This window comes from Ascaphus truei (assembly GCF_040206685.1).
Source record: "Ascaphus truei isolate aAscTru1 chromosome 2 unlocalized genomic scaffold, aAscTru1.hap1 SUPER_2_unloc_6, whole genome shotgun sequence".
Classification (NCBI taxonomy): Eukaryota; Metazoa; Chordata; class Amphibia; order Anura; family Ascaphidae; genus Ascaphus; species Ascaphus truei.
Genome location: NW_027453820.1, coordinates 226,536 through 241,700, shown reverse-complemented (window position 1 = coordinate 241,700; position 15,165 = coordinate 226,536). Strand labels below are relative to the sequence as shown.

General features: G+C 45.1%; 1 pseudogene; it reads left to right on the top strand.

Moving 5' to 3' along the window:
• Positions 1 to 606: 606 nt before the first annotated feature.
• LOC142473290 (uncharacterized) lies at positions 607 to 2,444 on the top strand (annotated as a pseudogene).
• The last annotated feature ends 12,721 nt before the right edge of the window (positions 2,445 to 15,165 follow it).

The window sequence follows — 15,165 nt, the reverse complement described above, 5'->3', positions numbered from 1 at the left end:
CTCCCCCCCAGTGTCTCTCTCTCACTCTCCCCCCCAGTGTCTCTCTCTCACTCTCCCCCCCAGTGTCTCTCTCTCACTCTCCCCCCCAGTGTCTCTCTCTCCCTCTTCCTCCCTTCCCATGTCTTTCACCCCCTCCCCATGACACTGACCCCGCTCACCCCCTCCCCATGATTTACAGATAGAACAAATGTTTTCAGTCTTTTTTGTTTACTTCTGTTAGAGAACGGCCTGAATGAGGAACAGAACTTGAGCTCTGATACATCCAGAAGCTGTCTGACTCCTCGCAGCCCAGAAGTGCCACAAAACAATGATTCCTGCCATGTTTTGGACACATACAAGGAACCAGTGCCACATGATTGTGAACTTACAGACATTGTACAGCACACATCACAGACGGACTCTAAATATGGGTCCAGCAAAAGGTATGCAAGAGATTTAAGAAGAAGCCATGATGCTCAGCATTTTCTCTGTTGTCAGTGTGGCAAAAGCTTCTCACTCTACAGGGACCTGCTCACACACCTTTGTGTCCCCGCTAGAGAGCAAACCTTTACATGTACAGATGGTGGGAGCAGTTTCTCACTGAAGGGGAAACTTATTTCACACCAGATGATCCAGTCAGCAGTGACTCCTTTTACTTGTATAGTGTGTGGGAAACGGTTATGTACCAAGAGGACCCTCCTCAATCATCAGAGGATTCATACAGAGGAGAAACCATTCACATGTACAGTGTGTGGGAAACAATTCAGTATTAAGAAAAACTTCTTCAGACACCAGAGGACTCATACTGTACAGGAGAAAAAACATTCACATGTTCAGAATGTGGGAAATAATTTAATACTAAGGGCCACCTCCTCAGACACAAGATGACTCATACAGGAGGAAAACCATTCACATGTACAGTGTGTAGTAAAAGCTTCTCTTGGAAGACGGAGCTCCTCAATCATGAGCGGATTCATACAGGGGAGAAACCATTCACATGTACAGTGTGTGGGAAACAATTCAGTATTAAGAAAAACTTCTTCAGACACCAGAGGACTCATACAGGAGAAAAAACATTCACATGTTCAGAATGTGGGAAACAATTCAGTAATAAGATATACTTCCGCAGACACCAGATGACTCATACAGGAGAAAAACCATTTACATGTTCAGAATGTGGGAAACAATTTAATACTAAGGGCCACCTCCTCAGACACCAGATGACTCATACAGGAGAAAAACCATTCACATGTTCAGAATGTGGGAAACAATTTAATACTAAGAGCAACCTCCACAGCCACCAGATGACTCATACAGGAGAAAAACCATTCACATGTACAGTGTGTAGTAAAAGCTTCTCTTGGAAGACGGAGCTCCTCAATCATGAGCGGATTCATACAGGGGAGAAACCATTCACATGTACAGTGTGTGGGAAACAATTCAGTATTAAGAAAAACTTCTTCAGACACCAGAGGACTCATACAGGAGAAAAAACATTCACATGTTCAGAATGTGGGAAACAATTCAGTAATAAGATATACTTCCGCAGACACCAGATGACTCATACAGGAGAAAAACCATTCACATGTTCAGAATGTGGGAAACAATTTAATACTAAGGGCCACCTCCTCAGGCACCAGATGACTCATACAGGAGAAAAACCTTTCACATGTTCAGAATGTGGGAAACAATTCAGTACTAAGACATACTTCCGTAGACACCAGATGACTCATACAGGAGAAAAACCATTTACATGTTCAGAATGTGGGAAACAATTTAATACTAAGGGCCACCTCCTCAGACACCAGATGACTCATACAGGAGAAAAACCATTCACATGTTCAGAATGTGGGAAACAATTTAATACTAAGAGCAACCTCCACAGCCACCAGATGACTCATACAGGAGAAAAACCATTCACATGTACAGTGTGTAGTAAAAGCTTTTCTTGGAAGACGGAGCTCCTCAACCATGAGCGGATTCATACAGGGGAGAAACCATTCACATGTACAGTGTGTGGGAAACAATTCAGTATTAAGAAAAACTTCTTCAGACACCAGAGGACTCATACAGGAGAAAAAACATTCACATGTTCAGAGTGTGGGAAACAATTCAGTACTAAGACATACCTCCGCAGACACCAGATGACTCATACAGGAGAAAAACCATTCACATGTTCAGAGTGTGGGAAACAATTTAGTACTAAGAGCCACCTCCTCAGACACCAGATGACTCATACTGGATAGAAACCATTCACATGTGCAGAGTGTAGTAAAAGCTTTTCTCGGAAGACAGAACTCCTCAACCAGTAGTGGATTCATACAGGGGAGAAACCATTCACATGTACAGAGTGTGGGGAAGAATTCCGTATTAAGAGCATCCCTCTCACACACCATATCTATCTATATATTTCTCAAACCGTCGTATGCCTGTCTGCCTGCCTGTCCTTGTCTCCCTGTCCCTAGGGGCAATCGCATTGGACCTGAGGCCCTTCACTACGCCTCAGGCCAATGAGATGGCTCCCTTGGCCCGCCCGCCCCCGCACACCTCTCATTGGCCTGCAGCCAACACACTGACACCACTGCCACACTCTCCCACCCCTCACTGAGATTTGGGAATGCTTCACAGCACCTAACCCTCACTGCTCTGGGAGATTTGGGAACGCTACACAGCACCTAACCCTCACTGCTCTGGGACGACGCTTCACAGCTCTCAACCCACAAAACCCTCACCGCCTGCTACCACCAAAAGAACTTCGGAATCAGGTACAGACTCTTAGATATAAATATTGTTTTCACCACTGCAACATTCCCCACCCTCACACAACAGCACATGATCACCTCCACACACCGCACGGTCACAGAGCGCACACCAACGGCCACCGCCTCTTAACAACACCCCCCTCGCCCCCACCCCCACCAATGCAGACCACGACCGCACGCCACACCTCTCCCGGTACCGCAGCCCCTGTACGACCCGCACACACTCCGGCCTACCCTGCCAACAGCCCTCCCCTTCACCTCAACACAACCACGCCGGACCGCACCTTCACCGCCAAAACACGACACACCCCTAGCAAACAAACACACACTCTGCTAGCTACTCACTTTCACCGCCACAGAACCACATCGCCACCGGACAATGCACGCATCTCCTCCGGAGGCCGCAACACCCACCCACACAGAGCACGAACCCCCCCCCCCCCCCCGAGCCCACATCACCCTCTGATACTCACACATCGGCACCGGACAACGCATGCATCTCCGGAGCCCGCAACACCCACCCACACAGAGCCCGAACCCCCCCCCCCCCCCGAGCCCGCATCACCCTCTGATACTCACACATCGGCACCGGACAACGCACGCATCTCCGGAGCCCGCAACACCCACCCACACAGAGCATGAACCCACCCACCCCCACACCCCCATAGCCCACATAACCCTCTGATACTCACACATCGGCACCGGACAACGCACGCATCTCCTCCGGAGCCCGCAACGCACACCCACACAGAGCACGAACCCCCCCCCCCCCGAGCCCACATCACCCTCTGATACTCACACATCGGCACCGGACAACGCACGCATCTCCTCCGGAGGCCGCAACACCCACCCACAAAGAGTACGAACCCCCCGAGCCCACATCACCCTCTGATACTCACACATCGGCACCGGACAATGCACGGATCTCCAAAACTACACCACAACCACTCCCGTGGAGCACAACCCCTCCCGCACACCGCAAGCCCTCCTGTATCCCGGAGGCCCCCTCCCAACCACTCCCGTAGCCCGCACCACCTCCCCAAACACTCCCGTAGCCCGCACCCCCCACAATAACCCTCCCGTGGCCCACAACCCCCCCAACAAAGACGCACGTAGCCCACAGACACACACACCCTCAGCCACGCACTCAGCCACGCCCACAGACACGCGCCATACACACACACACACACGCCCTCAGGCACGCCACACGCACTCCGGCACGCCACATGCCCTCAGGCACGCCCCACACACACGCCTTCAGCCACGTGCACACACGCCCTCAGCCACGCACACACACGCCCTCAGCCACGCACACACGCCCACAGCCACGCACAAACACACCCTATGCCACACGCTCTCAGGCACGCCACACGCCCTCAGCCACAGCACACACGCCATCAGGCATGCCCACAGACACACCCACAGACACGCGCCATACACACACACACACTCAGGCACGCCACACACACACACCCTCAGCCAGGCGCACACACGCACTCAGGCACACCACAGGCCCTCAGCCACGCCCCCACCCTTAGCTACGCCACACGCCCACAGCCATGCCACACGCCCACAGCCAAGCCACACGCACTCAGCCACGCTACACACCCTCAGCCACGCCACACGCCCTCAGCCACACCACACCCCCTCAGCCGTGCCACACGCCCTCAGCCACGCCACACGCCCTCAGCCACGCCACACGCCCTCAGCCATGCCACACGGCTTCACACACACCCAACTCTCCTGTGCTGATACGCCACACAAAACAACACTTCACCACACCCCTACCTACCCCCCACACCACAACCACCGCAACGCACAACTCACGCTGCCGCATATTCAACACACCTCCCCTACCCAACGCCTCAACACACACACACACGGACGCCAAAACACCCAAACACACCCTCGCCACGGGAAACACACCTCCCCTTCACCGTGCTGCCAGACACACTACACTCAACACAATGCAGATTTACAGGTCTGGGCCCCCCTCCCCTTGCACATCAACTCCCCACCCCCTCAAACGTGTACACCAACACACCCCCTCCGCTGGCAACACACCTCCCACAGGAACTCAGCTCTTCGTTGAAATAAAAGATATTTGGAAGACAATGAAAATTGAGCCATCTGTGTCATTTCTTGCACAAACAGTCAGAACACCCACCCACCACTCACACACACCCACACAACACTCACACACACAACACGCCCTCACCCAGACACACACCCAACCCTCCTGTGCTGATACGCCACACACAACAACAATTGAACAATCCCCTACCCCCACAACACCCTCTCCGCTGGAAACACACCTCACCTTCACCGTGGTGACATACACACTACACTGAAGAGAATGCAAATTACCACCTGTATGCCCACCCTCCCCTTGCACCTGAACCACCACACCCCCCCCTCCCCTACAACGCCAAACCAACCCCCAAACATGCACACCAACACACACCCTCCGCTCCCAACACACCTCACACAGCCAATTGGCTCTTCATTTAAAAAAAAAAAATTATTAACACAATACTACTTGGCCCGTATCTGTCATTTGGTGCACAAACATTCATCACAGACACACACAGCACTCACCAACACTACACAAACCACACACACCCAATACTCCACCAACCACACAACCAATACTACAACACACACACACACCACTCAGACCCCCAAACACGCAACACTCACACATACACCCACACAGCCAACACACACCCAACACTGACACAGAATACTCAATCACACACACACCCACCACTCACACACCCAGCCACCACTCACACACCCAACACTCACCCACACTCACAACAGTCACTCACCCACACTCACCCACCCCACACTCATCCACCCACCCCACACTCATCCACCCACCCCACACACACAACCAAAAATCACGCACACCACAAAAATACAACACATACACACACTATTCAGCCACACACACAACCAACATTCACACAACACTCACAAACACCCACCCAGACACACAACATTCAAACACACACACACACCACACAACAACCACAAAACACCCCTCAAGACTGTCACAATTAACCCATTTACAACCCTTTCACAGACCACCACCGGATGCCTTGAGCACCTCCACACCTGAACGCTGTACCCAAAACACAGAACACAACAATTGGATCCAAGTGCCCGTTCACACAACAACATCAGTAAGTATACTAAACACACACGCACTGAAACACTTCACTAAGATCACATACCACGCCTACCGCAACACACACACACACCGTATACTTTTGACAACACACCACAAGTGACACACACAACAGCTCTACACCACCTACAATACCGCACATCAAAACCTCAACACAAACAACACATCTTGCCAAACCAAAACATGCCACCCAAAAAACACCTTCAGAAAACAAAACATACACACCCTGACAATGCAGGTCACATACACACACACACACACACACAGCAACGATGTCTACTACACCACACAATGCACACACCCATTTCACACACGTTGAAATGCACGCACACAATCAAAATAAACAACTCACAACGCAGGACACACTAGCTCACCAACAAATACTCAAGCACAACATCAACAGCAACAGATAGCACAAAGCAACATCACACACTACTTCCATATAATACACAGACACCAAGTACATCAAAGGGACAAAGAAACACACAGCATCCTAACACACCAATTCCTCAACACACACACACACAACATCACCTGCTAATCAAACACTAGAGCGCCAAACACGCCTTGCACAACAAAGAGACAGAGCCAGAGTCAGAAGAGCAACAGAACGACAACAACAACACAGAGACACACCCACTACATCAAGAGCCGCTCAGACTCCAGGACAGCATGAGGCACGCCTTGCAAAAGACCAACAACGTGCTAGAAGATCACGAGCCGCAGAGACTACAGAACAGCATGAGGCACGCCTTGCAAAAGACCAACAACGTACTACAAGATCACGAGACGCAGAGATACCAGAACAACATCAAACACGCCTGGCAAAAATGCGACTACGAGCTACAACATCAAGAGCCACGGACACTCCAGAACAACATGAAACACGCCTTGCTAAACACAGAACAATACGGCGCACATCAAGAGCACAAAAAAAGACAACAACAGAGACACTACAAGAACAACAACAACACACACATAGTACATTAACGCATTCAACACATTACACTTTGCTATGCGCTGCTTTCCTTTATAATCCACACATACTATACCAGCAACATCCAAATGTCAACATTGGACACATTGACACTATATGTCGCTACTGTCAAGCAAAGAAATTCCACATAGAATCAGCTGGAATGTGCTGCAGCAATGGCAAAGTGCAACTACCACCTCTACACTCACCACCAAATCCACTTCTTTCATACATGTCAGGAACAACTTCAGAATCTAAACATTTTCTACAAAACAAACGCAAATACAACTCCTGTTTCCAAATGACATCCTTTGGTGCTACATCTATAGTGGAACAAATAGGATTTAAAAGTACTTTCAAAGTACAAGGTCAAGTTTACCACAGGGCCGGCTCTCTGCTCCCATTACCAGAACAAGATCCACAATTCTTGCAAATTTACTTCATGGGTGATGAACAACAACAAGCTGATCAACGATGCCATTGGATACCCGATACAAGACGTGATATTGTCATCTCCTTACAAAGGATGTTACATGAACACAACCATCACATTAACACATTCAAAACATCACTTGAACGCATGCCAACTGATGACTATAAAGTCATTATCAGAGTGGACAGAACACCAGTGGGTCAACATGAACGTCGCTTTAATGCTCCACAAATCAACGAAGTCGCTATTGTTATAGCAGGGGAACAATTTAATACACGGGACATCATTCTTCAGCGACACGCTCATTCACTCACACGCATTTGTGAAACACATCGCTCATATGATGCACTTCAATACCCTCTCATACTTTGGAACGGTGACGATGGCTATCACTTCAACATCATGCAAGTAGACCCAGCTTCCCAAGCAAACACTAAAAAAACTGTCTCCGCTATGGACTTCTATGCATACAGATTAATGATACGAGATGCATCGCAAAACCACATTTTACATTGTCGCCAACTCTTTCATCAGTTTACTGTTTACATGTATGCAACAATTTAAAGTGAGTGTGAAGATTGAGATAATGTGTGTGGTTATCATCACCTCCATTTTGGCCTAAACCACCATTTTCTGAGTGTTTGCTTATAGGAATGTTTATTTGTTTCATTCGTGAATGAATGAACTGTGAATGTTTGATTCTGCAGAGTATCGCTCCTGGATATAACTAACCCTTGTGTGTAATTCCTACAAGGCATGCAAGATTTGAAATAGCATTCGTAAGCGATTTCTCCAGTCTTAGACATTCCTGCTGATCTTAAGCTTTATTATCTAACAGTTACAGTGTATACAGGGCTGAACAGAGTAACTCCCTTATGTCACAAGGTTAAGAGGCCCACATTCTGGTAAATTATCGATAAGAATATAGCGTATGCAGCATATTTAGGTATCAACCAATATGTATTTTTGCATGTCATCATATTATCATTTATCTCTAAGCCAGCCCCCTTAAGGGGTGTATTACTCATTTTGAAATGTATAAAAATGTGATCCAAGCAATAGGTTTTCAGAGGCCTGAGTTCCTTGTTGGAATTCTTTTCTCTCAATGGTGCCTTGGTACAGATAAACTCATGTTGTTACTTTTGAACCCTTGACTCATTGATTTTATTTCTACGCTTTCACATGAGCGTCTTCTATACATACGTTTACATCAAAAACAACTTCGCGTTGATCAATACATACATCTCAGGGATGCTGTTGGCAACGATGGTCACGTTGAGAACATAGGCAAAATGTTAATTCTATCAGCAACATTCACAGGAAGTCCTCGACACATGCACGAATATGCTCAAGACGCTATGGCATATGTTCGAGCATATGGACGACCAGACTTCTTTATTACATTTACATGTAATCCAGCTTGGCCAGAAATAAAACAAGAACTTGGGGATGGCCAGGCACACAGCGATCGACACGACTTAATCGCCAGAGTATTTAGACAAAAACTAATCACATTCATTTACATCATCACTAAGAGTTATATCTTTGGACAAACACGATGCTGGATGTACTCAATAGAGTGGCAGAAAAGAGGCCTTCCACATGCTCATATTCTTATATGGCTCAAAGAAAAGCTACATGCCATAGACATCGATAACGTTATCTCAGCAGAGTTGCCAAATCCAGAAGAAGACCCAATACTATTTGCAATAGTCACAAAAAATATGATTTATGGGCCATGTGGAAACATTAATATTCATGCACCATGTATGAAAGACGGTAAATGCACCAAAAATATCCTAAACCATTCATTGCAGACACACAAAGTGGAGATGATGGATATCCTCAATATCGAAGACGCGCTCCCACAGACAGTGGATACACAGCAACAATAACTATTCGAGGCAACAAACACATCCAAGTCGACAACAAATGGGTTATTCCATATTGTCCACTTCTTTGTAAAATTTATAACGCACACATTAATGTCGAATACTGTAATTCGGTTAAATCAATTAAATACATTTGCAAGTATGTCAACAAGGGAAGCGACATGGCAATTTTCGGAATCACAAATGAACACATCCGGGACGAAGTGACACTCTACCAGCTGGGAAGATATATAAGTAGTAATTAAGCCGTTTGGAGGATTTTCGCTTTTCCCATTCACGAACGACACCCAACCGTTGTTCACCTCACTGTTCATTTAGAAAATGGACAGAGTATACTTCACACCTCACAACGCAGAGGCAGTTGCTGCTCAACCACCAAGCACAACTTTAACTGCCTTCTTTCAATTATGTCAACACAACTCTTTTGCAAGGACATTGCTTTATCCGGAAACGCCACGATATTACACTTGGAATGCATCCACAAAACAGTTCAAGAAAAGAAAGCAGGGTATAGCAGTTCCAGGAACGGATACCCTTGCAAGTGAAGCCTTAGGGCGTGTCTACACTGTTCACCCAAACAACGCTGAATGCTTCTTTCTCAGAATGCTACTTCATACCGTTCCAGGCCCAACTTCATTTGACACTCTTAAAACTGTCAACGGTCAACTGTGTGAGACTTATCGAGAAGCTTGCCAAAAGCTTGGCTTACTAGAAGATGATCAACACTGGAATAGTACATTAGCCGAAGCTGCATTACAGTCATTGCCAACCAAAATTCGCAACCTTTTTGCCATTTTCCTTACCACTTGCAACCCATCAAACCCCAACACTCTATGGGACACATCGAGAAAGCATGAGTGAAGATATACTTGCCAAAGCACAGAGACAATCCATCACTCAATCTTCAATTTTCACCAGAGATTTTCAACGAGGTACTCATATTGTTATAAGATACATGTCTATCTATCAATAACAAAACACTACTTCAATTAGGTCTACAATCTCCACAACGTAATCATCACGATGTACTCAATACAGAGCTTATGCGAGAGAAACAATACAATATTTCACTTCTCAAACAATATGTTGCAACAAGAAAACCAATGTTAATTGCATAACAACTTACCACCTATGACAACATCATGGAGCACATCAACAACGGACAAGGTGCAATATTCTTTCTTGAGGCTCCAGGTGGAACAGGCAAAACATTTCTCATCAATTTTCTCCTTGCCGAAATAAGAATGCACAATGATGTTGCACTTGCACTAGCATCATCTGCAATTGCAGCCACTCTTATGGATGGAGGACGAACTGTGCACTCAGCTCTTAAATTACCTCTAAACATTGCTCATGAAGAAAACCCAACATGTAATCTTACCAAAACATCTGGACAAGCACGCGTTCTGCAAATTTGCAAACTGATTGTTTTGGGATGAATGTACCATGGCGCATAAAAAAGCACTTGAAGCACTTAATCGAACCTTGCAAGACTTGCGTAACAATAAACAAATAATGGGCGGAGCTGTCATTCTTTTAGCTGGTGATTTCAGACAAACACTTCCAGTCATACCACGATCCATACCAGCAGACGAACTTCATGCATGCCTTAAATCCTCTATTTTATGGCGACATGTCAAACATTTACCATTAACAACCAATATGCGAGTACAACTTCTCGGCCACTCAAATGAAAAAGTTTTTGCAGACACCCTTCTTCAAATAGGTGAAGGTACTTTACCTACTGACTTGACATCAGGTAAAATTGCTTTTCCCACACATTTTTGTAACATGATGACATCACTTCAAGATCTCATACATCACGTCTATCCAAATCTCTTAGACAATTACACAAACCACCAGTGGCTCTGTGAAAGAGCCATCCTTGCTGCCAAAAATACTTCTGTCAATGACCTAAATCATCAAATTCAAGATATTCTTCCCCACACTCAATTCTTCCCCATTACTCAATACAACTCCATCGATAAAGTTGTGGATACCGATGAAACCGTCAACAATCCAACAGAATTCCTACACTCCCTGGAACCATCTGGAATGCCACCACATCACCTTCGCCTAAAAGTTGGTTCACCCATCATGCTACTTCGCAACCTACACACACCTAACCTTTGTAATGGAACCAGACTGTGCATCAAAACATTGATGTCCAACCTCATTGAAGCTACTATCTTAACCGGCAACGCCAAAGGAGAAGATGTCTTCATCCCCCGCATTCCACTCATTCCAACAGACATGCCTTTTACTTTCAAACGGCTACAGTTCCCCATCAGACTAGCTTTTGCTATCACAATCAACAAAGCACAAGGACAGTCAATCAATTGCACTGGTATCAACTTACAATCACCATGTTCCTCCCACGGCCAGTTGTATGTTGCATGTTCTAGAGTTGGATCACCAAAACAATTGTACTGCTGCGACACACTTTATTCGAGCAAATGACCAGTTTGTACCTGGCAGATACCTGGAATGCGCCGCTCCTCACCTCTGGCATGCCGTGTTGCGTTTGCCTTCCCAGCCACGGTTCATGCCTGGCTGATGGGGGCCTGATCTGTTAAATGATAATGATCAGGATTTAATAGGCTGCAATGCTTCACGTGTCCACCAGATGGCATAAATTCATGAATTGTAATGCAGTATATATATACAGTACTGTATATACAGTATATATATATATATATATATATATATATATATATAAATATACTGTGTATATACAGTACTGTATATATATACTGCATTACAATTCATGAATTTATATATATATATATATATACTGTATAACAAAAACCCCTATAACCCCTAACATACAGTACTGTACACATACAGTACTGTATATGCACATACATAAATGATACTATGGGCCGGCGGGGGCGAGATGTGTTTGCAGCAGAGAGAGATTCGCTGCTCTCTCTCTGCGCAAACATCGGCACATTAAAAATTATTTTAAATACATTTTTATTTATAGTGTAGATGTGCAGGGGGTCTCGGGAGCTGAACCGCACTGGTTTCAGGTCGGGGGACCCCCTGTTCCCCGAGATACAGCCCCCTTTATGAGGTGCCGGTATCCCTCTGCTTGGTTTAAAGGGCCCGATCACGTGATCACGGCCTGTAAACCAAGCAGAGCAGAGGGATACCGGCACCCCCTAAAGGGGCCTGTATCTCGGGGAGCAGGGGATCCCCGGACCTGAAACCAGTGCGGTTCTGCTCCGGAGACCCTCTGCACATGTACAGTATAAATAAAACACATATATAAATAAACACTCGTTCTTTACCTTAGCGGCTATGCGCTATGGTAAAGAAGCAGCATTTCTGTATTTTTAATAATATTGTACAGTGAGCAGGGGGTTCCCTGAGCCAGAAATCTAAACTCAGGGGGCCCCCTGCTCCTGCTCAATATTATTAAAAATACAGAAATGCCTTCATTACCATAGCGGATAGCCGCTAAGGCAATGAAGGGGTTAACTCACCGTGCCCGCTTTATTGTGGGTAGCGGGGGTGGGTGAGGGGTGATTTGGCCCTTGGTGTGAGTTTAGGGCTTGCGGGGGGGGTTGCGGGTGCACTTAACCCTTTCACGGCCGTAGCAGTTAATACCGCTACGGTCATGAAGGGGTTAAGCCCTCCCGCTACCCCCCCGCAAGCCCTAAACAGCCACCGTTGGGGCTAATACCCCCTTCACCCACCCCCGCTAACCACAATAAAAAAAAACACACACACAGCAGCCGCCAAAAAATAAATAAATAAATCGAAATAAATAAATAAATAAATGACTATAAATAAATACATTTGAAATACATTTTTATTGATAGTGTAGATGTGCAGGGGGTCTCCGGAGCTGAACCGCGTTGGTTTATGGTCTGGGAACCCCCTGCTCCCCGAGATACAGCCCCCTTTATGAGGTGCCGGTATCCCCCTGCTTGGTTTAAAGGTCCCGATCACGGGACCGCGGCCTGTAACCCAAGCAGAGGGATACCGGCACCCCCTAAAGGGGCCTGTATCTCGGGGAGCAGGGGGTCCCCAGACCTAAAACCACAGCGGTTCAGCTCCGGAGACCCTCTGCACATCTACACTATCAATAAAAATTTATTTTAAATGTATTTATTTATATTCATTTATTTATTTAGATTTATTTATTAATTGTGCTGCTGCTGCAAGTCCTAAACTCACACCAAGGGCCAAACCCCCCCCCTCACCCCCGCTACCCCCAATAAAAAAATTCACGCACAGCAGCCCCACAATTAATAAATAAATCTAAATAAATAAATAAATACATGAAGAGAAATAAATATATACTGTATATATATACTGTATATATACAGTATATATATATAATAACAATCCCTATACATATACAGTATACACTGTGTATATATATACTGTATACATACATATATATATATATATATATATATATATATATATATATATATATATATATATATATATATATATATATATATAGAATCCAATGCACAGCCGGCACACCATATGCAAGTAAATAAGTTTTGGTGCTTATCCCATAAAGCAATAACAGACCATACGATACCGGTTGCAACACGACATCAAGGGACAGCACGCAGGTAAGTAAATCAAAAATGTTCTATATTTGATAGAAGACACAAAAAACGACGTTTCGGTCCCCCAGTGGGACCTTTCTCAAGGTGGATATATGTATACAGTATATATATACACAGTGTATACTGTATATGTATAGGGATTGTTATTATATATATACTGTATATATACAGTATATATATACAGTATATATTTATTTATATATATATATATATATATATATATATATATATATATATATATATATATATATATATATATATACACACACACAGTATATACACACACATGATGAACCAATATACAAATACATGTAGAATGGTTATCAAAATCATACTGTCCTACAAATAAAGCTTCTCTATACAGACAATAATAATAATCCATGTAATAATCCTAACTGATCTTACAATATAAAACATAACATTCCAATCCACACAGTACATTGCATTTACATTGTATAAATTATGTATAAAATCTATGCACCATATACATTCTGCAAATGAATGTTAACAATATAATTGCAAGCTACTGTACCAGTAAATACGAACACTTCCAAACAAGTCAACTATTTTAACCAATTAAGTAAACAAAAATCAATATATACTGTAAGTACCAACCAGAAAACTGTAAGTACCAACCAGAAAACACAATTTAAAACCAAAGCTAACCCTTACAATACCAAGGATTACATCTATCTAATTGTAAAAAACATTATACATTATACACACATTGAAGCATTGCAATAAACAACATACAGTACAGTACATCCCCTGTATCTCCCTGCCTTCAGTGTAATCTGTTTAAAGCCCCCTCCACCCTAATGTTTCTGTTAAACAGATTACACTGAAGGCAGAGAGATTTAAAGCCCCCTCCCCCCTAATGTTTTTGTTAAACAGATTACACTGAAGGCAGAGAGATTTAAAGCCCCCTCCCCCCTAATGTTTCTGTTAAACAGATTACACTGAAGGCAGAGAGATTTAACAGAATCATACATTAGGGGGGAGGGGGCTTTAAACAGATTACACTGAAGGCAGAGAGATGTTTCTGTTAAATCTCCCTCCCTGCATTGCTGTGAGTGCAGTGTATGTAAATGTGGGGAGGGGGGGGGACCCAATGTGCATACTGTGAGGTCTAACCACCCTCACCCCCTACCCACATACCGTTACCCCCCCCCCCCCATCCTGGCCATGGCCCCTCCGCTTCTGCAAAACAGACACAAAAATTAAAACATACAAAGTAATGTCCCCTAACCCCTTAATCACCATAGCGGTTATTAACCGCTACAGTCATGAAGGGGTTAACCCACCCTCACCCACCACTCGGGATGCCTACATACC